A 27,433-nucleotide genomic window follows, 5' to 3' on the forward strand; every position below is an offset into this window, starting at 1 on the left:
CGACTGGGGAGGAGGACCAGTACCTCGCCCAGGTGACCTCACCGGCTATGCTGAACAGGGGCCTTTAGGGGGGATTAGAAAATTGAAAGGAATAGACAAGGAAGAGGGAAGGAAGCGGCCGTGGCCTTAAGTTTGGTAACCATCCCGGCATTTGCTAGAAGGAGAAGTGGGAAACCACGGGAAACCACTTCGAGGATGGCTGAGGTGGGAATCGACCCCCCCTCTCCTTTCCCTCTACTCAGTTGACCTTCCGAGGCTGAGTGGACCAGGTTCCAGCCCTCGTACCACTTTTCAAATTTCGTGGCAGAGCCGGGAATCGAACGCGGGCCTCCAGGGATGGAAGTTAATCATACTAACCACTACATCACGGAGTAAGTAGCATGTATGTGGCAAATTGTCCCCTTCCTGCCACTCTCTTCTGTTTGACGAAGGTCCACAAAAATATCACTCTTCGTTCATCGGGCACGTTTCGTACACTGATTTACAGGTTGCTCTTTGCAAATACGAAGTACTCGTTCGGCCCTTCTTAGAAGGACATACGTGGCAAATTGCTTTATTCATGCCACTGAATCCAGTTTCCACTTGAGAAGGTCCACTTTTAATTGCAAAAATTTCTTTATTCATTATCATAGATCACAAACCTCCTCCTGTGGATAGGGGCGGTAGAATAACACCTACGGCACTCCCTGTCTGTCGTAAAGGCGACTAAAAGGGACCCAGGGGCTCTTAATTGGGAGCGTGGGTTGCGCCCAAGGGGACCCTTAGCTGTGTCCTAACAGTGCTTCCACTTAGCCTACTTGTGCCAGGCTCCTCACTTTCATCTATCCTATCCAGTCTCCCTTGGTCAACTCTTGTTCTTTTCCTATCCCACCCCCTGTGGGTGGGGGATGCAGACGAAGAATACATCCACGGTATCGCCTGCCTGTCGTAAGAGGCGACTAAAAGGGGCGACCAAATGATGATCAAGTTAGAACCATGAGACTACTTGTAATTAGAACCATCACGCAGGGAACACCATGGGTCGCTTTTACTTGCGCGTAGTACCACTATGTTAGGTACGAACTAGGTTTGTGATTAGTAGCGACAATGTATGGCTCAGGATGCATTTTACAGTAGCCTACCTGTGATTCGTACTCCTACATGACCAACACCATGGTTCTGCCCTGCCTATGCTTAGTGAGGAACGCCATAGGTTTGCGTTGCCTGTAAATAGCGCCGCAGTGTGCGAAACACGATAGGTCTGTGTTATATGTGCGAATTTCATTACCTGTGAGTAGTACCATAATGTGTGGAATACCTCGAGTCTACGCTACTTTTGATTAGTACCGCAACATGACAAATACCATGGTTCCATTTTCCTAGCGATAAGTACCATTATGAGGGGCCGATTACCTGGATTTTGGACCCGTTTCGACTACAAGCATCATCGATTCAGTATTGTGTTTTAGAAGCAGTCCTTTGGTCAGTAATGCTATTGTTTAACGCTAGTATCTGGGAATGTGGGGCATTGCGGGTCGGATCCTCTGATTGTTTTAACTTCATATCCATCCATTCATTCTTCGTCCTCACGTTTTCGAATTCTGGTCAGTGGAGGATTATGGATTTTTAAATTGTCATAACATTTCGTCTCATTTTGTACCGTTAGGGGCCGATGACCTAGATGTTAGGCTTCTTTAAACAACAAGCATCATCATCATCATCATCATCATCATCATCATCATCATCATCATCATCATCTTTTCCGACCCCGACGGTATTAGGTGTCGGGGCCTAGGGTATCTTTCATTTTCATGCCCTTCGGTGCCCTTGTCTTTCTCTGGCCGATATCTTCATTTTTCGAAATGTCAGACCCCTTCCATTTTTTACCTCTGATTCGTGTTAATAGAGGAGTCGAAGTGGTTTTCCGTGGTTTCTCACTTCTCCTCCAGGTAAATGCCGGAATGGTACCGAAGTTAAGGCCACGGCCGCTTCCTTCCCCCTTCCTTGTCTATTCTCTTAAAATAATAATCACCACCACCACCACTACTTTAACTTCGTACATGTTCATATTTATTTCGCCTGTGTGCTTGTCAAGTCATACAATAAAAACAATTTAAAAATATCCTGCGAGGCTAATTTTGCCGATATCTCTTTTCAGCGAAGGATCGGACCTCACGTTTTCTCTTCTGATTGGAGTTAGGAGTTCTACTCTCCATGAGAACACTATATTTCATGACCCTTTCTTTGTTTTTCCTGATATACGGAATCAATTATGCAAAACGAGGATAGTCGTTTTAAAATCTATATATATAAAATAAGAGTTTTGTCTGTACATTGCTCAGAATTTGAAAAGAATGGTATTTCTGCATCGATCATGTCCACAGTAACAAGAAAATGCAGTTTTTACTTTTCCGTAATTTATGTATGTATGTATGTATGTATGTACACGCATCACGAGGAAACGGCTGAAGAGATTTTTTTTTTTGCCAGTTGCTTTACGTCGCACCGACATAGATAGGTCGTATGGCGACGACGGGACAGGGAAAGGCTAGGAGTGGGAAAGAAGCGGCCGTGGCCTTAATTAAGGTACAGCCCCAGCATTTGCCTGGTGTGAAAATGGAAAACCACGGAAAACCATCTTCAGGGCTGCCGACAGTAGGATTCGAACCTACTATCGGTATGTAGAGTCGGAGGGCGAGCCGCTACAATCTAGGGTATAAATCATTTTATTCACGCTGAGTGAAATGGTAATTTAGGGGAAGGCCTAAAATTCAATTCTCAAATATTTATATTATTAGTGGTCATATCGATAAATACTAAATAACTAAAGTTATATAGAATTAAATTTCTGATCATTTACGTCTTAAACATTTTTACCGTACCGGCTATGATAACACAGATATTCATGAATTTGGATTTTTTTGCTAAGTCCATATCAACGCCGAGCCCCGACAAAATGGGTAAACAGAATTTCATGAAAATCGGTGTATAGAATCGGGGAATAAGAAACTACAGTTTAAGCTATAAACAATGTTATTCACCCTGGGTAAAATGGTAGTTTAGGGGAAGGCACCTAAAATTTAATTTTTAAATACCTATGTTCTTCGTCCTATGGAAAAGCACTACATAACAAAAGTTTTAGAGAATACAATTTCCGATCATTTATGTTTTATTTAGTTTTACCGTACTGACTATGATAAGAGTGGTATTTCAGAACCGGAAGACAATTAATAATGTGAAGGCCTACAATATCGAAAGCGTGTAACATTGATCAACAATAACATTACACTGGCCGTTGTTTGTTGTAATGTTCTTTGTCTCTTCTGCTGACATTCAACTCCGATAGATGGGATCACTGCTGCGTACCGAGTATAACAGCCGAACTGAATATTGGCGGGAAATAGCTGAGGAGTTAGAATAAATGTTAGATAACTTTCCTCTTTAGCATGCCGTTCCTCTGGTTCATACATTTTCTGATACTGCTGGTACGTAACACACTGGTTCATCATAGTATTCCAGCTATTCGATACCTACTCTGACGCGCCGTTTTGAATGAGCAGTGTGCGCACTTAAGTCAGAGGATCAGTTAGTAGTAGTAGGAGTAGTAGTATGAATTTAGGCCTATTCCAAATTAAAGTACCACAATTCACTAAATAACTCAAAATTCAACCCTGAAATAAGCCGTTCTTAAGAAAAGTTTCTTCATCTTCACTTTTATTAAATCTATATTAATTTTATTCCAAATTAGCAGCGAAAATGTGGTTTCTTCTCTGGCTTGGAGGAAAAATTGCCTCCACGTCAGATAGTTCTTTCCCCCGCCAGTGTAGTGAATTGAGATTTTCCGACTCATCGGGTACTCTCAGGAAACAGATAAGTAAACGGGCATAGTTTTTGCCCCGGGACTATCCACTATTCGAATCCCCCGCCGGAAAAAAGACGAAGATTGTTCACGGATCACGGATGTCTGCGTTTTGGTCATTCCAGCTCTGTAGTTTTAGACTGTTAGTTCGGCAGCATAGTTCGTTAAAAGTGAGAAAATGTGTGGTTTTTCATTTGATCGAGTATTTCATATGAAAGCATTGCTTTGAATCGCGCCATTCCTACTGACGTCATTGTAATGACCCATGTTCATTTCAGTTGGGAGAACCACTAAGAGAGTCTTTCTGAGAATCTATAAAGGCAGGCGGAGAGTGAGTGTCTGCCATTATAATGAAAACTCCCCAACCTGATTGTGACTGACGGTAGGCAAGCTGGCCTACCATTACAATGAAAATTCCCTAACCCAGTCTTCATGTGAGGAAAGACGTTGATGACTTCCCCGTCATGTTTCTATGGCAACGTTAAGAGCTATGAAACTTAATACAATCTTACACTACCTAACCTAGAATTCTGTATAAAATTTAGAATTCCGTAGCGAAGCACGGGTACATCAGGTAGTAATATTATAAGATCAAGAAAATTAAATACATGGAGACGCTGCAAAAAATTGATCGCTCTATGCAGGGAACAGATTGCTCGCAATCCTTTTTTTTTTTTTTTTACCGGGCGAGTTGGCCGCGGTCAGGAGCGTGCAGCTGTGAGCTCGCATCCGGGAGGTAGTGGGTTCGAATCCCACTGTCGGCAGCCCTGATGATGGTTTTTCGTGGTTTCCCATGCTGGGGCTGTACCTTAATTAAGGCCACGGCCGCTTCCTTCCCATTCCTAGGCATTTCCTCTCCCATCGTCGCCATAAAACCTATCTGTGTCGGTGCGACGTAAAGCTTGCATTATTAGAAGAGTTAATAATGAAGTTGAAAACTAATGTAGCGGTACGGTATGTAGCCGGGCTGAGTGGCACAGATGGTTAAGGCGCTGGCTTTCTGAGTCCAAGTGGCAGGTTCGATCCTGGCTCAGTCCGGTGGTATTTGAAGGTGCTCAAATACGTCAGCCCCGTGTCGGTAGATTTTACTAGCACATGAAGGAACTCCTGCGGTACAAAATTCGGGCACCTCGGCTTCTCCGTAAATCGTCAAAAGTAGTTAGTAGGACGTAAAAAACAATAGCATTATTATTATTATTATTATTATTATTATTATTATTATTATTATTATTATTATTATTATTAATACGTCGACAGAAACATTTACCATCACAAGATAAATAGTTGGGTAGTAGAGCCAGAGAATGAAGTCCCTAAAAGATAGGGGACCAAGTGGTCAGAAGAAAGGAAACAGGCACATAGTGAAAGAATGAAAGCAATAGGGTCTGTTAGAAAGGCGAATCATAAATGTAATGCATGATCCAACAGGGTCCATATGCAAATAATAAATAAATAAATAAATAAATAAATAAATAAATAAATAAATAAATAAATAAATAAATAAATAAATAAATAAATAAATAAATAAATAAATAAATAAATAAATAAATAAATATTATTAATCCGTCTCTGGGGTTGGCATGATTAGCTGCCTCAGTCATCCTCGAAGTGGTTTTCTGTGGTTTCCCCACTTCTCCTCCTGGCGAATGTCGGGATGGTACCTAACTTAAGGTCATGGCCGCTTCCTTCCCTCCTCCTTGCCTATCCCTTCCAATCTTCCCATCCCCCAACAAGGCCCCTGTTCAACACAGCAGATGAGGCCGCCTGGAAGAGTTCCTGGTTCTCCTTCCTAGTGGTACCCCCGACCCAAAGTCTCACGCTCCGGGACACTGCCCTTGAGGTGGCAGAGATGGCGGGGTGCCAGCCTCTCACCACTGGGTTCCGTGGTTCAAATCCCGGCCGCTCCATGTGAGATTTGTGCTAGACAAAGCGGTGACGGCACAGGTTTGTCTCCGGGTACACCGGTTTTCCCTCTTTCATTTCAGCAACACACTTCAATATCATTTCATTTCATCTTTCAGTCATAAATCATTGCCCCAGAGGAGTACGACAGGCTTCAATAGCTGGCACAATTTCTATCCTCGCTGCTAGATGGGACTTCTTTCCATTCCTGACCCGGTCGAATGACTGGATACGAGCTGTAGATTATCACTTTCACTTGTCTGATTCCAATCTCCAGGACTTAAGGAGTACCAGTAGGCCTGTATGGATTGTTCTTTTACACTTTATATTTTAACTTTCCCCACAAATATAAATTACGAATAATGCCAATAACGTGCGCTCAACAAGAATTTCATTCGTAAACTTAGCATTCCTTACGTTTTCTGCTAATGAACGAGCTAGGAAGAAGACTATATAGTGGCTGTTGCACTGCCATGTCGAATCCACTGGAGCCCCACGTCTGGCATATTTTAAGCGACTAAAATAGTAATAATAATAATAATAATAATAATCACAGTCACCATGCGAAGGCGAAGGCTAAAATTCTATGGGCATTTAGAAAGAATGGATGAGAAACAGCTAAGAAAATATTCAAGTACATCACTGGAGAGAAAGTTTCGACGAAGTGGGTCAAAGAGGTAAAAAGAGATGCAATAAAAAGTGGACTTAGAATGGATATGATTCATAACAGAAAAAGAAAAAAAAATAGAAGCCGAGTGGACAGCATCAAAACATTCCAGGAGAAACCACCAAAATGTAGAACCAAAATGGTCATATTTGAGAAAGAAAGGAAGATTAGAGGTGAAAGGATGAAGAGGTTCTGGGAGGAGGAGGAGGAGGAGGAGGAGGAGAAGATAAAGTTTTATGTTCATTGCGGTCCATAGACGGCCAAATTCGGAAACAACAACAATTAATAATAATAATAATAATAATTTTATTATTTATTTACAGAGTTTACGCCCACATTGGAGCACTTAAATCAGACTACAACAAATTTGTCTTCCTTTTCTTCTCCCAAAAAGTCTTGAGTCTGGTTGACCTGGCTGCCCTCTCCGCATCCGTTATAACATATTGTTTCCTCTGTACAGTGGTCAGAGGAAGCCTGATGCATTTATTCTTCAAAATACTTTTCTCGCCTCTGTTTTCTATGGTTTGCATGGTAATATTCAACTCCTCCAAATCACTTTGAACTTCTTTAAACCAATTGTTTTTTGATTTACTATTCCAAAAGTAATTAAATAATTGTTTTAAAACTCTGTTATCACTTAGTCGAAATATATGACCAAAAAAAGGCAATTCTTCTTTTTCTCATTGTGTCTGTGATGGACTCACCTTCCCGATAGATAACCTCATTCAGCAACAATCTCCACTGTCCATCCACCTGATGTTTCTTGTTTATGATCATCCTGAGTATCCTTCGATCAACTCGTTGTAAGCGTTCTGTTGTTGATCTAGTATTGAGTTTAAATAATGTTTCAAAAGCATAAGTTGCTTCTGGTTTAATAACAGAGTTATAATGCCTAAATTTAGCATTAATCGAAAGACTTTTCTTTTTGTATGTAGGCCAAGTTATCCGTTGTGCCTGCTTCAGTTTATATATTCTGGTCTCTATTGATGGTTTTTCATTGCAATTCCAAGTGAGATTTTCACCCAAATATTTAAATGTACTTACAATTTCAATTCGTTTATTATTATTTAATAATAGCTCTGAATTTAGAGTTCTGAAAGTAGGCATTATTTTTGTTTTATCATACGAAATTTGCAATCCAACATTTGCAAGTTCTTCCAATTGAACTTTAGCTTCTTTGAAACCATTTACCAGTATCGCAAGATCATCCGCGAATGCCAAGCAATTTAGTTTGATATTTTTTCCAATTTTGACTTTTGGAGGACATACCTTAGTCCACTCTCGCATGACCTTTTCCAATACACAATTGAACAATAATGGCGAAAGTCCATCTCCCTGGCGGAGGCCTGTTGTAATTGCAAATGATTTAGATAACTCATTTCTGAATCTAACTTTAGATTGAGTATTCTTAAGATTCATACCAATCAGGCTAATAAGTTTGGAATGTAGACCAAATTCCTGAAGGACATTCAACAGTGATTCACGATGTATACTATCATACGCCTTTTGAAAATCAACAAACGTAAAAACTAAATTTTTGTTTCTAGATCTATGATGTTTCATAATCCATTTTAAACTGATGATTTGGTCAGGGCAGCTTCTTCCTGGATGAAATCCACCTTGATATTCCCCTAGTTCACAGTCAAGATGTCCTTGTATTCTGTTATAGATAATCTTAGATAAAATCTTACATGTAATATCCAATAATGATACTCCCCGATAATTATTTGGATCAGATCTATCGCCCTTTTTATGCAATGGTTGAATTATTGCCATATTCCACTCTTCAGGCATTGTAGCAGTATTCCAAATATCTATAAGATGTTTATGTAGATTATGAACAGTTTGGTCATTAGTATACTTCCATACCTCTGCGACGATTTGGTTCTCTCCCGGTGCTTTATAATTTTTAAGGGAATCAATTGCTGCTCGTACTTCATTATAAACGGGCGGTGTAACCTTTTCTAAAGGTATCCTATTTTTTGGATGTGTGTCATATTGCAGATATTCTGAAGGTTCCTCACTGTTAAGTAAGTTCTCAAAGTATCTAGCTGAAATTTCCGCATTATCTCGATTAGTATGTGCCTGTTTTCCATTAGTATCTCTCATTAGGAGTGTTGGGGGAGTATAATTTGTTTGGTATTGCCGAAATGTTTTATAGTAATCTCTTGTCTTATGTTGAGTAAATGCTTCGTCAATAGAGTGTAACATCTCCGTGTGATAATTTCTCTTAACCCTTCAGATGATTTTAGCCGTATGTCATCTAGCAGTTCTTCGTGTGACTGTTCTGTTTACCGTTGTTGATCAATCAACCATGCCTTGTGTCGGTGTTGAATCGCTGCATCGCACTCCTCATTCCACCAAGCATGTTTTTTCCTCTTTTTAACGGGAGCGTTTTCCTCAGCAATGGTTTTTAGCTTGTTAATTACCGTTCCCAAATCATCACTTAGATAGGTTTTAGATTGTTCATAATATAATTTATTATTCTAATTACTCATCATCATCATCATCATCATCATGAATTCCTTCCATCGAGCTGGGTAGGATGTTTAAAAAAGGTCCCGGTAAGCTCCTTTTCTCTCTAGGGCATTTCATGTTTCTCATCTAGGTCTTCTCTTATCTGGTCTAACCACTTTTTTCTAGGATGTCCAATTGGCCTTTGTCCCAGAATGATCTTTTCAAAATACTTCCTTGGTGTTCGAGTCACCTGCATCCGCTTAACGTGTCCTAGCCACTTCAGCCTCCAGCATTCACCCTCTCTTCCAGGGTCAGGTTGACCTGCAGGTCTCTTCGTATCTGATCATTCCTAAGTCCGTCTGTCCTTGTTTTCTGTACAGCTGATCTAAGGAACTTCATTTCAACAACTAGCAGTTGTCTTACTTCTCTTTTATATATGATGCAACTCTCCAGACTGTATGCCATCATGGTCTGTTCAGCCCTCTGAGGAACTCCCTTGTTCCATACTATGTTCCATACTTGATGGAAGAAGTTGGATCCTTTTTGCATCCTGTTCAACACTTCATTCTTGGCACTTCCATCATTTGATATTGTACTCCCCAGAAGAAAATACAAAATGAAAATTTGCAGCCTGTTTCCAGGCATTCGACCGGGTCAGAGATGGAATGTCTGAAGCCCCCATCTAGCGGCGAGTATAGGAATTGTGCTGGCTGCCGAAGCCTGTCGTACTCCTCTGGGGCAATGATTAATGAATGATAGATATTGAATGATATTGGAGTGTGTTGCTGGAATGAAATATGACAGGGAAAACCGGAGTACCCAGAGAAAAACCTGTCCTGCCTCCGCTTTTTCCAGCACAAATCTCACATGGAGTGACCAGGATTTGAACCACAGAACCCAGCGGTGAGAGGCCAACGCGCTGCCGCCTGAGCCATGGAGGCTCTGCACTCCCCAGATATTTCACACATTCAATCTTCTCTCCCTCGAGGGTGAGGTTACAAGGTGTATTTGTTATGCTGACTTTCATTACCACAGTTTTGCTCTAATTGCTCTCATTACAAATTATGTGAAACCCCAATTAGTGGTGTCATTTGATAGTGGCTGGTCTCATGTTTCTCCAGTTCGATTTTCCTCAGCTGACAACTCTCTCTCCTGTCATTACTTCTGCTGTGTGTACTTTCCTCAGCCTGATGAAAAGAGACCCACGTAATTACTAAGTTGTTATGTAATAGTTTTCTTTCATTCCTTCTTGATATTTTTGCCCCTTTAACTAGACTCCTGAAACAACTTTTTGATTTCTTTTGAATAGTAAAACAAAAAACACATGGTTTAAAGAAATACAAATGGATTTAGATGAATTGAAAATTACTAAGGATCAAATTGAAAATATAGAAGAGAAACAGATTCTGTATAACAAATACACAAGACGATCACTAAAAATATTGCAGCATTAGTACATAACAATAGTGGACAAACCTGTTGAAAAGCTGAGCTCACTATTTCTTAACAGAATGTTAAAAAACTGGTGGGTGGCAGGGGGAGCATTCCGTATGGACCCCAAACCCCAAAAGTATTTTTAGCCCCAAAAATGTCTAATCTGCAAGTAATAGAATGTAGCCTAATATCAATAATAATAGAGTTGTAAAAAAATACTTGGGTCCAATCCTCAGCCCAGACTTAAATTTAATATAGCCCAAACCCTATGGCACATCAGACCCAAAGGCCCATGGCCTACCTGAGTGTACCTTGAACAAGCCCTCAGATCCGGGTAGGAATTATTCACCTGGTCGGGAATCAAACCCGGAGCATCTGGGTAAGAGGCAGGCACACTACCCTTACACTGTGGCGCTGACAAATTGAATATATTAGCGGGTGAGTTAGCCATGAGGTTAGGGGCGCACAGCTATCCTGGAGATAGTGGGTTCAAACCCCACTGTCGGCAGGCCTGAAGATGGTTTTCCGTGGTTTCCCATTTTCACACCAGGCAAATGCTGGGGCTGTACCTTAATTAAGGCCACAGCTGCTTCCTTCTCATTCCTAGGCCTTTACTATCCCATCGTCGCCATAAGACCTATCTGTGTCTGTGCGACGTAAAGCAAATAAAAAAAATAAATAATGAATAGGCCTATATTGAGATTATATATTATATTTACAATATGCTTGTTGTTTTATTTTAGATTAAATCACTATCATCTGTATAAATGAAATAGAGTATGGATTTTAGTGCTGGGAGTGTCCGAGGACAAGTTCGGCTCACCAGGTGCAAGTCTTTTGAATTGACGCCATTAGGCAACCTGCAAGTCATGATGAGAAATATGACAACTAAAATTTTGACCATGCATTATCATTAAATCGACATTAACATTAATTACACGTGATAAATAAATACCGTACTATGGTTTGTCCCAAACATTGACTACATGTTGCTCTGCTTCTGTGTTTACTTTAAATTGCGACTTCTTACTGTTTGGTAGTGAATGAACTGTGAAAACCTTCGTTGGTAATGTCTAAGAGGATCTGGGTGATGATATGATGGTTCTTTATAAATCAGACTCCGCTTTAATGGATTTCCACTTATGAGTGTGAGTGTGTGAATGAATGTGTCAGAGTATGTGTATGAAAAATAGAGTTTTCTCAAATGTAATATCAATACTCTGATAGCAGAGCCAAGTAAGAGAGCAGGTCACATTCACATAACTGGGCACCCATTGGCTAAATGCAGCTCCTTCTTTGATTCCATCCATCCTATATTGGTAATGTGGTAAATGATAAGAATGACGATATGCTTCACTTATTTATGAATGAAATTGTGTAGAGCCAAGTAAGAGAGGAGGTTATGTCCCCATAACCGGGTCCCCATTGGCTAGAGGCAGATCATTCATTGATTTCCTCCAACCTTTACTGTTAAGAGGGTAATTGATAAGAATGATGATATGCTTCATTTGTTTGTGAAAGAAATTATGTATGAATGATTATCCAGATACGTTGGTTGAGTGCATAAGTGTGAGTATGTGTATAAAGGAGTTGTCTCAAATTTTGATAAAATTTGATCACACAGCCAAGTAGAGAGGAGATTACGTCCCCATAACCGGGCCCCCATTGACTAGAGGCAGTTCCTTCATTGATTTCCTCCAACATATATTGTTCAGATGGTAATTGATAAGAATGATGATATGCTTCATTTGTTTATGTAAGAAATTGTGTATGAATGATTATCCAGAAACGTCTGGTGAGTGCGAATGTGTGATTACGTGTTTAAAAGGAGTTGTCTCAAATTTATGATCAAATTTTGATCACAGAGCCAAGTAAGAGAGGAGGTTACGTCCCCTTAACCGGACCACCATTTGCTAGAGGCAGATGCCTCCTTGATTTCCTCCACACTTCTTTGGGAATGTGATACTAATAATAAGTATGAATATATTCTTGTTTTCTTTGTGAATGAAATTGTGTATGAATGGTTATCCAGGTAAGTCTGGTAAGTGTGAATGTGTAAGTTTAAAAAAAGGTGTTGTCTCAAATTCAAAATCAAAATTTGATCACAGAGCTAAGTATGAGAGGAGGTTACTTCCCCATAACTGGGCCCCCATTGGGTAGAGGCAGTTCCTTCGTTGATTTCCACCAACCTATATTGTTAAGAAGGTAATTGACAAGAATGATGATATGCTTAATTTGTTTATGAAAGAAATTTTGTATGAATGATTATCCAGATAAGTCTGGTGAGTGCGAATGTGTGAGTATGGGTTTAAAAGGAGTTGTCTCAAATTTATGATCAAAATTTGTTCGTAGAGCCAAGAAAGAGAGGAAGTTACGTCCCCATAACAGGGCCCCTATCGGCTAGAGACATCTCCTTCCTTGATTTCCTTCACCCTTTACCTTGAATGTAGTAAATAATAAGTATGAATAGGTTCTTGTTTTTATATGAATGAAATTGTGTATGATTGATTATCCAGGTATGTCTGGTGGGTGTGAATGTGTATGTTTAGAAAAGGAGTGTCTCAAATTTAAGATAAAAAATTTGATCACAGAGCCAAGTAAGAGAAGAGGTTACGTCCCCATAACTGGGCCACCATTGGCTAGAGGCAGTTCCTTCATCAATTTCCTCCAACCTATATTGTTAAGATGGTATTCGATAAGAATGATGATATGCTTGATTTGTTAATGAAAGGAATTGTGTATGAATGATTATCCGGATATGCCTGGTTGGTGCAAATGTGAGAGTGTGTGTTTAAAAGGAGTTGTCTCAAATTTATGATCAAAATTTGATCACAGGGCAAAGTAAGAGAGGAGGTTACGTCCCCATAACCAGGCCCCCATTGGCTAGAGGCAGATCCTTCATTGGTTTCCTCCATGCTTTATTGGGAATGTGGTAAATAATTTGTGTTCGAATGATTATCCAGATATGTCTGGTGAGTGTGAATGTGTTCGTAAGTGTTTAAAGAGGAGTTGTCTCAAATTTAAGATCAAAATTTTATCACAGAGCCAAGTAAGAGAGGATGTTACGTCCCCATAACCAGGCCCCCATTGGCTTGAGGCAGATCCTTCTTGATTTCCTTCACCCTTTTTTTTCAATGTAGTAAGTAATAAGTATGAATAGGTTCTTGTTTAATTTATGAATGAAATTGTGCATGAATGATTATCCAGGTATGTCTGGTGGGTGTGAAAGTGTATGTTTAAGAGTTGTCTCAAATTTAAGATCAAAATTTGATCACAGAGCCAAGTAAGAGAGGAGGTAACGTCCCAATAATCGGGCCCCATTTGCTAGAGGCAGATGCCTCCTTGATTTCCTCCACACTTCTTTGGGAATGTGATACTAATAATAAGTATGAATATATTCTTGTTTTCTTTGTGAATGAAATTGTGTATGAATGATTATCCAGGTATGTCTGGTGGGTGTGAAAGTGTATGTTTAAGAGTTGTCTCAAATTCAAGATCAAAATTTGATCACAGAGCCAAGTAAGAGAGGAGGTAACGTCCAAATAATCGGGCCCCCATTGGCTAGAGGCAGTTCCTTCATTGATTTCCTCCACCCTTTAATGGGAATGTGGTAAACAATTTGTGTTTGAATGATTATCCAGATATGTCTGGTGAGTGTGAATGTGTGAGTAAGAGTTTAAAGAGGAGTTGTCTCGAATTTTAGATCAAAATTTGATCACAGAGCCAAGTAAGAGAGGAGGTTACATCCCCAAAACTGGGCCCCCATTGGCTAGAGGCATTTCCTTCATCAATTTCCTCAACCTATATTGTTAAGATGGTAATTGATAAGAATGATGATATGCTTGTTATGTTTATGAAAGAAATTGTGTATGAATGATCATCCGGATACGCCTGGTGAGTGCGAATGTGTGAGTAAGTGTTTAAAAGGAGTTGTCTCCATTTTATGATCAAAATTTGATCACAGGGCAAAGTAAGAGAGGAGGTTACGTCCCCAAAACCAGGCCCCCATTGGCTAGAGGCAGATCCTTCATTGTTTTCCTCCATGTTTTTTGGGAATGTGGTAAATAATTTGTGTTTGAATGATTATCCAGATATGTCTGGTGAGTGTGAATGTGTGAGTAAGAGTTTAAAGAGGAGTTGTCTCAAATTTTAGATCAGAATTTGATCACAGAGCCAAGTAAGAGAGGAGGTTGCGTCACCATAACTGGGCCCCCATTGGCTACAGGCAGTTCTTTCATCAATTTCCTCCAACCTATATTGTTGAGATGGTAATTGATAAGAATGATGATGTGCTTCATTTGTTTATGAAAGAAACTGTGTATGAATGATTATCCAGATATGCCTGGTTAGTGCGAATGTTAGAGTATGTGTTTAAAAGGAGTTGTCTCAAATTTATGATCAAAATTTGATCACAGAGCCAAGTAAGAGAGGAGGTTACGGCCCCATTACTGGGCCCCCATTGGCTAGAGGCAGATCCTTCATTGATTTCCTCCAAGCTTTATTGGGAATGTGCTATATAATTTGTGTTTGAATGATTGTCCAGATATGTCTGGTGAATGTAAATGTGTGTGTAAGTGTTTATGAAAAGGAGTTGTCTCAAATTTAAGATCAAAATTTGATCACAGAGCCAAGTAAGAGAGGAGGTTACGTCCCCATAACTGGGCCCCCATTGGCTAGAGGCAGTTCCTTCATCAATTTCCTCCAACCTATGTTGATAAGGTGGTAATTGATAAGAATGATGATATGCTTGATTTGTTAATGAAAGGAATTGGGTATGAATGATTATCCGGATATGCCTGGTTAGTGCGAATGTGAGAGTATGTGTTTAAAAGGAGTTGTCTCAAATTTATGATCAAAATTTGATCACAGAGCCAAGTAAGAGAGGAGGTTACGTCCATATAACCGGGCCCCCATTGGCTAGAGGCAGTTCCTTCATCAATTTCTGCCGACCTATATTGTTAAGATGGTAACTGATAAGAATTATGATATGCTTGAATTTTTAATGAAAGAAATTGTGTATGAATGATTATCCAGATATACCTGGTTAGTGCGAACGTGAGAGTATGAGTTTAAAAGGAGGTGTCTCAAATTTGTGATCAAAATTTGATAACAGAGCCAAGTAAGAGAGGAGGTTACGTCCCCATGACTGGGCCCCCATTGGCTAGAGGCACATCCTTCATTGATTTCCTCCACGCTTTATTGGGAATGTGGTAAATAATTTGTGTTTGAATGATCATCCAGAAATGTCTGGTGAGTGCGAATGAGTGAGTATGTGTTTAAAAGGAGTAGTCTCCATTTTATGATCAAAATTTGATCACAGAGCCAAGTAAGAGAGGAGTTTACATCCCCATGACTGGGCCCCCATTGGCTAGAGGCAGGTCCTTCTTGATTTCCTTTTACGAAAAAATAAGTACAATAGATTTCTTGTTTAATTTATGAATGAAATTGTGTATGAATGATTATTCAGGTATGTGTGGTGGGTGTGAATGTGTTCGTAAGAGTTTAAAGAGGAATTGTCTCAATTTAAGATCAAAATTTGATCAGAGAGCCAAGTAAGAGAGGAGGATACGTCCCCATAACCGGGCCCCAATTGGCTAGAGGCAGTTCCTTCATTGATTTCCCCCAGCCTTTAAAGGGAATGTGGTAAACAGTTTGTGTTTGAATGATTAACCAGATATGGCTGGTGAGTGTGAATGTGTGAGTAAGAGTTTAAAGAGGAGATGTCTCGAATTTTAGATCAAAATTTGATCACAGAGCCAAGTAAGAGAAGAGGTTACATCTCCATAGGTGGGTTCCTATTGGCTGGAGGCAGTTCCTTCAATGATTTCCTCCACCCTTTATTGGGAGTATGGTAAATTATTTGTGTTTGAATGATTATCCAGATATGTCTGGTGAGTGTGAAAGTGTGAGTAAGTGTTTAAAGTGGCGTTGTCTCCATTTTATGATCAAAATTTGATCACAGAGCAACGTAAGAGAGGAGGTTACGTCCCCGTAATCGGCCCCCATTGGCTAGACTCAGACCCTTCTTGATTTCCTTCACACTTTTTTTTGAATGAAGTAAGTAATAAGTATGAATAGGTTCTTGTTAATTTATGAATACAATTGTGGATGAATGATTATCCAGGTATGTCTGGTGGGTGTGAAAGTGTATGCTTAAGAGTTGTCTCAAATTTAATATCAAAATTTGATCACAGAGCCAAGTAAGAGAGAGGTTACGTCCCCATAAATGGGCCCCCATTGGCTAGAGACAGTTCCTTCATCAATTTCCTCCAACCGATATTGTTAAGATGGTAATTGATAAGAATGATGACATGCATGATATGATTATGAAAGAAATTGTGTATGAATGATTATCCGGATACGCCTGGTGAGTGCGAATGTATAAGTATGTGTTTAAAAGGAGTTGTCTCAAATTTATGATCAAAATTTGATCACAGACCCAAGTAGGGAGGAGGTTACGTCCCCATAACCGCGCCCCCATTGGCTAGAGGCAGATACTTGATTGATTTCCTCCACGCTTTATTGGGAATGTGGTAAATAATTTGTGTTTGAATGATTATCCAGATATGTCTGGTGAGAGTGAATGTGTTTTACAAAAAACAATATGTATATGAGTTTCCACCATATCAACACAAATTTATTTTACATTAAGCAGGTAAATGAAACCTATAAAAAACAGAGAGTGAATGTGTTCGTAAGTGTTTAAAGAGAAGTTCTCTCCAATTTAAGAGCAAAATTTGATCAGAGAGCCAAGTAAGAGAGGAGGGTACGTTCCCATAACCGGGCCCCAATTGGCTAGAGGCAGTTCCTTCATTGATTTCCTCCAGCCTTTAAAGGGAATGTGGTAAACAGTTTGTGTTTGAATGATTAACCAGATATGGCTGGTGAGTGTGAGTGTGTGAGTAAGATTTTAAAGAGGAGTTGTCTCGAATTTTAGATCAAAATTTGATCACAGAGCCAAGTAAGAGAAGAGGTTACGTCCCCATAACTGGGCCCCCATTGGCTAGAGGCAGATCCTTCTTGATTTCCATCAATATTTTTTTTTGAATGTAGGAAAAAATAAGTATGAATAGGTTCTGGTTTAATTTATGAATGAAATTGTGTATGAATGATTATCCAGGTATGTGTGGTGGGTGTGAATGTGTATGTTTAAGAAAAGGAGTTGTCTCAAATTTAAGATCAACATTTGATCACAGAGCCAAGTAAAACAGGAGGTTAAGTCCCCATAACTGGGCCCCCATTGGCTAGAAGCAGTTCCTTCATCAATTTCCTCCAACCTATATTGTTAAGATGGTAATTGATAAGAATGTTGATATGCTTGATATGTTTATGAAAGAAATTGTGTATGAATGATTATCCGGATACGCCTGGTGAGTGCGAATGTGTGAGTATGTGTTTAAAACGAGTTGTCTCAATTTTATGTTCAAAATTTGATCACAGAGCCAAGAGAGGAGGTTATGTCCCCATAACTGGGCCCCCATTGGCTAGAGGCAGTACCTTCATTGATTTCCTCCACCCTTTATTGGGAGTGTGGTAAACAATTTGTGTTTGAATGAATATCCAGATATGTCTTGTGAGTGTGAATGTGTGTGTAAGTGTTTAAAGAGGAGTTTTCTCAAATTAAAATCAAAATTTGATTACAGATCCAAGTAAGAGGGGAGGTTACGTCCCTATAACTGGGCCCCCATTGGCTAGAAGCAGATCCTTCTTGATTTCCTTCAACATTTTTTTTGAATGTAGTAAGTAATAAGTATGAATAGGTTTTTGTTTAATTTATGAATGAAATTGTGGATGAACGATTATGCAGGTATGTGTGGTGGGTGTGAATGTGTATGTTTAAGAAACGGAGTTGTCTCAAATTTAAGATCAAAATTTGATCACAGAGCCAAGTAAAACAGGAGGTTAAGTCCCCATAACTGGGCCCCCATTGGCTAGAGGCAGATCCTTCTTGATTTCCTTCAACCTTTTTTTTGAATGTAGGAAAAAATAAGTATGAATAGGTTCTGGTTTAATTTATGAATGAAATTGTGTATGAGTAATTATCCAGGTATGTGTGGTGGGTGTGAATGTGTATGTTTAAGAAACGGAGTTGTCTCAAATTTAAGATCAAAATTTGATCACAGAGCCAAGTAAAACAGGAGGTTAAGTCCCCATAACTGGGCCCCCATTGGCTAGAAGCAGTTCCTTCATCAATTTCCTCCAACCTATATTGTTAAGATGGTAATTGATAAGAATGTTGATATGCTTGTTATGTTTATGAAAGAAATTGTGTATGAATGATTATCCGGATATGCCTGGTGAGTGCGAATGTGTGAGTATGTGTTTAAAGCGAGTTGTCTCAATTTTATGATCAAAATTTGATCACAGAGCCAAGTAAGAGAGGAGGTTACGTCCCCATAACTGGGCCCCCATTGGCTAGAGGCAGTTCCTTCATTGATTTCCTCCACCCTTTATTGGGAATGTGGTAAACAATTTGTGTTTGAATGAATATCCAGATATGTCTTGTGAGTGTGAATGTGTGTGTAAGTGTTTAAAGAGGAGTTTTCTCAAATTTAAGATCAAAATTTGATTACAGATCCAAGTAAGAGGGGAGGTTACGTCCCCATAACCGGGCCCCCATTGGCAAGAGGCAGTTCCTTCATCAATTTCCTCCAACCTATATGGTTAAGATGGTAATTGATAAGAATGATGATATGCTTGATATGTTTATGAAAGAAATTGTGTATGAATGATTATCCGGATACGCCTGGTGAGTGCGAATGTGTGAGTATGTGTCTAAAAGGTGTTGTCTCCATTTTATGATCAAAATTTGATCACAGAGCCAAGTAAGAGAGGAGGTTACGTCCCCATAACTGGGCCCCCATTGGCTAGAGGCAGATCCTTCTCGATTTCCTTCAACATTTTTTTTGAATGTAGTAAGTAATAAGTATGAATAGGTTTTTGTTTAATTTATGAATGAAATTGTGGATGAACGATTATGCAGGTATGTGTGGTGGGTGTGAATGTGTATGTCTAGAAAAAGGAGTTGTCTCAAATTTAAGGTCAAAATTTGATCACAGAGCCAAGTAAGAGAGGAGGTTACATCACCATAACCGGGCCCCCATTGGCTAGACGCAGATCCTTCATTTATTTCCTCCAGACTTTAAAGGGAATGTGGTAAACAGTTTGTGTTTGAATGATTAACCAGATATGGCTGGTGAGTGTGAATGTGTGAGTAAGAGTTTAAAGAGGAGTTGTCTCGAATTTTAGATCAAAATTTGATCACAGAGCCAAGTAAGAGAGGAGGTTACGTCCCCATAACCGGGACCAATTGGCTAGAGACAGTTCCTTCATCAATTTCCTCCGACCTATATTGTAAAGATGGTAATTTAATAGAATGGTGATACGCTTGATATGTTTGTGAAAGAAATTGTGTATGAATGATTATCCGTATACGCCTGGTGAGCGCCAATGTGTGAGTATGTGTTTAAAAGGAGTTGTCTCCATTTTATGATCAAAATTTGATCACAGAGCCAAGAAAGAGAGAGGTTACGTCCCCATAATTGGGCCTCCATTGGCTAGAGGCTGTTCCTTCATCAATTTCCTCCAACCTATATTGTTAAGATGGTAATTGATAAGAATGATGATATGCTTGATTTGTTTATGAAAGAAATTGTGTATGAATGATTATCCAGATATGCCTGGTTAGTGTGAATGTGAGAGTATGTGTTTAAAAGGAGTTGTCTCAAATTTATGATCAAAATTTGATCACAGAGCCAAGTAAGAGAGGAGGTTACGTCCCCATAACCGGGCCCCCATTGGCTAGAGGCAGATCCTTCATTGGTTTCCTCCACGCTTTATTGGGAATGTGGTAAATAATTTGTGTTTGAATGATTATCCAGATATGTCTGGTGATTGTGAATGTGTTCGTAAGTGTTTAAAGAGCTGTTGTCTCCAATTTAAGATCAAAATTTGATCACAGAGCCAAGTAAAAGAGGAGGTTACATCCCGATAACCGGGCCCACATTGGCTAGAGGCAGATACTTCTTGATTTCCTTCACCCTTTTTTTTGAATGTAGTAAGTAATAAGTATGAATAGGTTCTTGTTTAATTTATGAATGAAATTTTGGTTGAATGATTATCCAGGTATGTCTGGTGGGTGTGAATGTTTAAGAAAAGGAGTTGTCTCAAATCAAAGATCAAAATTTGATCACAGAGCCAAGTAAGAGAGGAGGTTACATCCCCATAACCGGGCCCCCATTGGCTTGAGGCAGATCCTTCATTGATTTCATCCACGCTTTATAGGGAATGTGGTAAATAATTCGTGTTTGAATGATTATCCAGATATGTCTGGTGAGTGTGAATGTGTGAGTATGTGTTTAAAGAGGAGTTGTCTCAAAGTTAAGATCAAAGTTTGATCAGAGAGCCAAGTAAGAGAGGAGGTTACATCCCCATAACTGGGCCCCCATTGGCTTGAGGCAGATCCTTCATTGATTTCCTCCACACTTTATAGGTAATGTGGTAAATAATTCGTGTTTGAATGATTATCCAGATATGTCTGGTGAGTGTGAATGTGTGAGTAAGTGTTTAAAGAGGAGTTGTCTCAAATTTAAGATCAAAATTTGATCACAGAGCCAAGTAAGAGAGGAGGTTACGTGCCCATAACTGGGCCCCCATTGGCTAGAGGCAGTTCCTTCATCAATTTCCTCCAACCTATATTGTTATGATGGTAATTGATAAGAATGATGATATGCTTGATTTGTTTATGAAAGAAATTGTGTATGAATGATTATCCGTATATGCCTGGTGAGTGCGAATGTGTGAGTATGTGTTTAAAAGGAGTTGTCTCCATTTTATTATCAAAATTTGATCACAGAGCCAAGTAAGAGAGGAGGTTACGTCCCCATAACTTTGCCCCCATTGGCTAGAGGCTGTTCCTTCATTAATTTCTGCAACCTATATTGTTAAGATGGTAATTGATAAGAAGGATGATATGCTTGATATATTTATGAAAGAAATTGTGTATGAATGATTATCCAGATACACCTGGTGAGTACAAATGTGTGAGTATATGTTTAAAAGGAGTTGTCTCAATTTTATGATCAAAATTTTATCACAGAGCCAAGTAAGTGAGGAGGTTACGTCCCCATAACTGGGCCCCAATTGGCTTGGGGCAGATCCTTCATTGATTTCCTCCACGCTTTATAGGGAATGTGGTAAATAATTCGTGTTTGAATGATTATCCAGATATGTCTGGTGAGTGTGAATGTGTGAGTACGTGTTTAAAGAGGAGTTGTCTCAAAGTTAAGATCAAAGTTTGATCACAGAGCCAAGTAAGAGAGGAGGTTACATCCCCATAACTGGGCCCCCATTGGCTTGAGGCAGATCCTTCATTGATTTCCTCCACACTTTATAGGTAATGTGGTAAATAATTCGTGTTTGAATGATTATCCAGATATGTCTGGTGAGTGTGAATGTGTGAGTACGTGTTTAAAGAGGAGTTGTCTCAAAGTTAAGATCAAAATTTGATCACAGAGCCAAGTAAGAGAGGAGGTTACGTCCCCATAACTGGGCCCCCATTGGCTTGAGGCAGATCCTTCATTGATTTCCTCCACGCTTTATAGGGAATGTGGTAAATAATTTTTGTTTGAATGATTATCCAGATATTTATTGTCAGGTCAGGGTCACCCTGCTACCGTATGTGACAGTAGACGGTACTACCTGCGACTGTCTGGCCGAGGGTCAGGCGGCCAGTACCAAACCTGGCAAACTAGGGGAGAACCAACGGCTACGGGCGGATGAGCTCTCCCTTGGTAGGTTTGATGAAGCCTTTGTGTAGGAAATGGCACATAAATTCATCAAGTTCAGAGCACTCTCTTGCCCTTGGGGTGGAACTTCCCCTAAAGACGGATGAACCATATTTGGTCAACGGCATAGAAAGTCCTCAATGCCGGACCAGGCGTAAGGACAGGAAGTCCCTCCTCGGCTGGAATGGCGGACGAAGGCTGCAGTGAATAGGAACCCTTCAATCGTCTTGCATCGGCTTGCCATTGAATACAGTTCGTAAGTCATCAAGTACAGTGCGTTTGTTGAAGTGCACCAACAGTCTCACTCTAAAGGATTCACACGCACAGCAGTCTTCCAACAACAGACTGACTCTTCCAAAAGTCCTGCGGCGATCAGGAAGTTGCGACGGGGCAGGATTGTGATGTCTGGAAGCCTCTAGTGATAACTTGGCACGTAGGCGGTAGATGTGTGATCGGTCGTCTTGCTTAGGATTGTGGCTGTAGAGCAATTCGGTTGCTGCATCTACGACTGAGCCGTCCTATTTAGGGTCCACTCTGCTCACCTCACATGGGGAAGGGGCTAGAAAAGGTGCCCTAAACATAGTCAGCCACTTCTAGTACCGATTGGATAGCCGCGTTCAATGCCGTCGAACAAGAAAGAAATTATATTTTGCTACATGGAACGTAAGAACACTTAATGATCACCCTTCAAATGAGAGACCCGAAAGGAGAACAGCCCTTGTGGGTAGAGAGTTACGAAGATACAATATCGACATAGCAGCACTCCAGGAGACCCGTCTTGCTGAAGAAGGTCAGTTGAATGAAAACGGAGCAGGATACACTTTCTTCTGGAAGGGTAAACCTACCAGTGAACACCGAACACATGGAGTAGGCTTTGCTATCAAGAATAAGCTTCTCAGAGACCTGCAGGAGCTTCCAACTGGACGTAATGAACGCATCATGACATTAAGACTTCGATTAAATGGCGACCAGCATGCCACAGTAATTTGCGCATATGCCCCCACATTAGACTCTGATGATGACATCAAAGAAACATTCTATTCAGATCTGGATGACATCCTATCAAACATCAATCGACTAGATAAAATCATCTTGCTTGGTGATTTTAATGCCAGAGTGGGAAAGGACCATAAAGTATGGAATGGTGTCATTGGCAAGGAGGGAGTTGGCAGTGAAAACTCCAATGGTATTAGACTCCTCTCAAAATGTGCTGAGCATGAGTTGATAATCACCAACACCATCTTTCGCCAAAGGGATCGCTTCAAAACATCATGGCAGCATCCTAGATCAAAACATTGGCACCTCATTGACTATGTGATTGTCCGCAATCAAGATCTACGCGATGTTCTTGTCACCAAAGCAATGACGGGAGCTGATGACTGTTGGACAGATCACCGACTTATTAGATCAGTGATGCATTTGTCACTGTCCACCCAGAGGAGGAAACAACGGAAGAGCTTCAGACATACTTTTGACACCGAGAAGTTTGGCAATGCAGAAATTACTTCAAAATACAGAGAGCTCCTTCATCGGACTTTGCCGAAGGAATATCAACCTGGTGTAACGCAACACTGGGATATTCAAGATGCTTGCAAAGAAACAGTAGGATATAAGACCAGAAAACATCAGGACTGGTTCGATGAAAATGATGAAGAAATTGAAGCATTGATCTCAGAGAAGAGAAAAGCCTTGCAAGCATGGCGAAGGGACATGAACTCCCACTCTAAGAAACAAGCCGTAAATATTGCCAAAGCAAATGTCCAAAGAAAAACCCGTGAGCTCAAGAATGCATGGTGGAGAGCAAAGGCAAAAGAGTTGGAATATCTAGCAGATAAAGATTCACGACAGTTCTTCCAAGCGACAAAAGCAGTTTATGGTCCCACCACCTTTGGGAGGAATCCTCTTTGGTCCAGTGATAAGAGTATACTTTTAAAAGATCAGCACTCCATCATGAATAGGTGGAAAGAGCATTTTGAAGACCTCTTGAACCAGGATTCGATTATTGATGAACAGGTGTATGATATATTAAAACAAGCTCCCATCAATGATGAACTTGGCTCCCCACCAACACTAGATGAAGTTAAGCATGCTCTCAATCAAGCAAAGCGCCACAAAGCCTCTGGTCCTGATGGTATACCAGTGGAAGCTCTCAAAGAAGGTGGTGAGGAACTAGTAAGACACATACATGAACTGATTGTCAAAATTTGGAGCACAGAAGAAATGCCTCCTGATTTCAGAGACAGTCTGGAAGTTCCCATATTTAAGAAAGGGGATCGAACAAACTGCAGTAACTATCGGGGAATATCCTTACTGTCGTGCCTGGGAAAGCTTATTGCTCGAATCTTGGCAAATCGTATTGTACCCCTGGTGGAGAAAATACTTCCAGAGAGTCAGTGTGGCTTCAGGCCTTCTAGAGGAACCACAGATATGATATTCACAGCTCGTCAACTCCAGGAAAAATGTAGAGAACAAAATAGACCTCTTTATATTGCCTTTATTGATCTTACTAAGGCATTTGACTCTGTGAACCGAGAAGCTTTGTGGAAAATTTTAGCTCTATATGGCTTTCCGCAGAAATTTATTGCCATCTTGAAATTGCTCTACACTGATATGATGGCAGCTGTCATTGGCAACGGCTCTGTTGGAGAGTCATTCCATATCAATACCGGTGTTAAGCAAGGCTGTGTGATAGCCCCCACTTTGTTTTCCTTGTATGTTGCCACTGTCATGGAACTTGTCAGAGATGATCTCCCTCCAGGAATTCATATAACTTACAGGATGGATGGTAAACTTTTTAATTTGAGCCGTTTAAAGGCAGGAACTCGGACATCATCTGCAGCATTAGTTGAGTTACAGTACGCTGATGATAATGCTGTCGTAGCTCAGACACAAGAAGAGCTTGTGAGAATCCTGAATGCTTTCTCTGCTGCGTACAACAAGATCGGACTCAAACTGAATACCAGCAAAACGCAGATCCTATACCAACCAGCCCCTGGGGAAGGTCAAAGAGATATCAACATCACAATTGATGGAATGAGCCTCCAAGTTGTAAACACCTTCCCATACCTTGGCAGCACCCTCTCATCAAGCGCAAATATAGATTCAGAAATCCAACACAGAATTAACCGTGCAGGAGCATCCTTTGCTAAGTTACGATCTCGAGTTTTTGACAATCATTATGTCAATATCACAACAAAGATTCTTGTGTACAATTCTGTTGTAGTTCCAACCTTACTCTACGGATCTGAATCCTGGACATGCTACAGTCGACACCTAAAGAAGCTAGAACAGTATCATCAACATTGCTTGAGGAGAATACTGCAAATAACTTGGCAAGACAGGCGCACAAATATCAGCGTTCTTGAAGAGGCACACACCACCAGTATAGAATTGATGGTTTTAAGACGCCAGCTACGACGGACAGGCCACGTAGTTCGCATGCCCAATAATCGCATTCCCAAATAAGTGTTATACTCTGAGCTATCAGTAGGTAAACGCTGTGTAGGCGGTCAGAGGAAGCGATTTAAAGATGTAATCAAAGCTAACTTGAAGAGATGTAACATTGATGTTGATAACTGGGAGAGCTTAGCACTTGACCGTTCATCCTGGAGATCACTAGTCCACTACGGCACACAGTCTTTTGAAGAAAACCGCCGACGTACAGCAAATGACAAGAGGCAACGTAGGAAAGAAAAAGAAGTGCCGAGAAGACATAGAAATAACATGACTGCTCAACCTGGGACGACCTGTCATCACTGTGGTAAATTGTGTAACTCCCGCATTGGACTGTATAGTCACCTCCGAACACATAGATGAAGAGACATCCTACCTGGAAGACAAACCTACTCGATTACGAGTGTGTGCTATCATCATCTATCCAGATATGTCTGGTGAGTGTGAATGTTAGACTATGTGTTTAAAAGGAGTTGTCTGAAATTTATGATCAAAATTTGATCACAGAGCCAAGTAAGAGAGGAGGTTATGTCCCCATAACCGGGCCCCCATTGGCTAGAGGCAGTTCCTTCATTGATTTCCTCCACCCTTTAATGGGAATGTGGTAAATAATTTCTGTTTGAATGATTATCCAGATATGTCTGGTGAGTGTGAATGTGTGAGTAAGAGTCTAAAGAGGAGTTGTCTGGAATATTAGATCAGAATTTGATCACAGAGCCAAGTAAGAGAGGAGGTAAAGTCCCCATAACTGGGCCCCCATTGGCTAGAGGCAGTTCCTTCATCAATTTCCTCCAACCTATATTGTTAAGATGGTAATTGATAAGAATGGTGATATGCTTGATTTGTTTATGAAAGAGATTATGTATGAATGATTATCCGTATACGCCTGGTGAGTGCGAATGTGTGAGTATGTGTTTAAAAGGAGTTGTCTCAATTTTATGATAAAAATTTGATCACAGAGCCAAGTAAGAGAGGAGGTTACGTCCCCATAACTGGGCCCCCATTGGCTAGAGGCAGTTCCTTCATCAATTTCCTCCAACATATATTGTTAAGATGGTAATTGACAAGAATAATGATATGCTTGGTTTGTTGATGAAAGAAATTTTGTATGAATGATTATCCAGATATGCCTGGTTAGTGCGAATGTGAGAGTATGTATTTAAAAGGAGTTGTCTCAAATTAAACATCATAATTTGATCACAGAGCCAAGTAAGAGAGGAGGTTATGTCCCCATAACCGGGCCCCCATTGGCTAGAGGCAGATCATTCATTGGTTTCCTCCACGCTTTATTGGGAATGTGGTAAATAATTTGCGTTTGAATGATTATCCAGATATGCCTGGTTAGTGCGAATGTGAGAGTATGTATTTAAAAGGAGTTGTCTCAAATTAAACATCATAATTTGATCACAGAGCCAAGTAAGAGAGGAGGTTATGTCCCCATAACCGGGCCCCCATTGGCTAGAGGCAGATCATTCATTGGTTTCCTCCACGCTTTATTGGGAATGTGGTAAATAATTTGCGTTTGAATGATTATCCAGATATGTCTGGTGAGTGTGAATGTGTTCGTAAGTGTTTAAAGAGGAGTTGTCTCCAATTTAAGGTCAAAATTTGATCACAGAGCCAAGTAAGAGAGGAGGTTACGTCCCCATAACTGGGCCCCCATTGGCTAGAGGCAGTTCCTTCATCAATTTCCTCCAACCTATATTGTTAAGATGGTAATTGATAAGAATGATGATATGTTTGATTTGTTTATGAAAGAAATTTTGTATGAATGATTATCCAGATATGCCTGGTTAGTGCGAATGTGTGAGTATATGTTTATAAGGAGCTGTCTCAATTTTATGATCAAAATTTGATCACAGAGCCAAGTAAGAGAGGAGGTTACGTCCCCATAAC

This window comes from Anabrus simplex, chromosome 10 (genome assembly GCF_040414725.1).
Source record: "Anabrus simplex isolate iqAnaSimp1 chromosome 10, ASM4041472v1, whole genome shotgun sequence".
Taxonomy (NCBI): domain Eukaryota; kingdom Metazoa; phylum Arthropoda; class Insecta; order Orthoptera; family Tettigoniidae; genus Anabrus; species Anabrus simplex.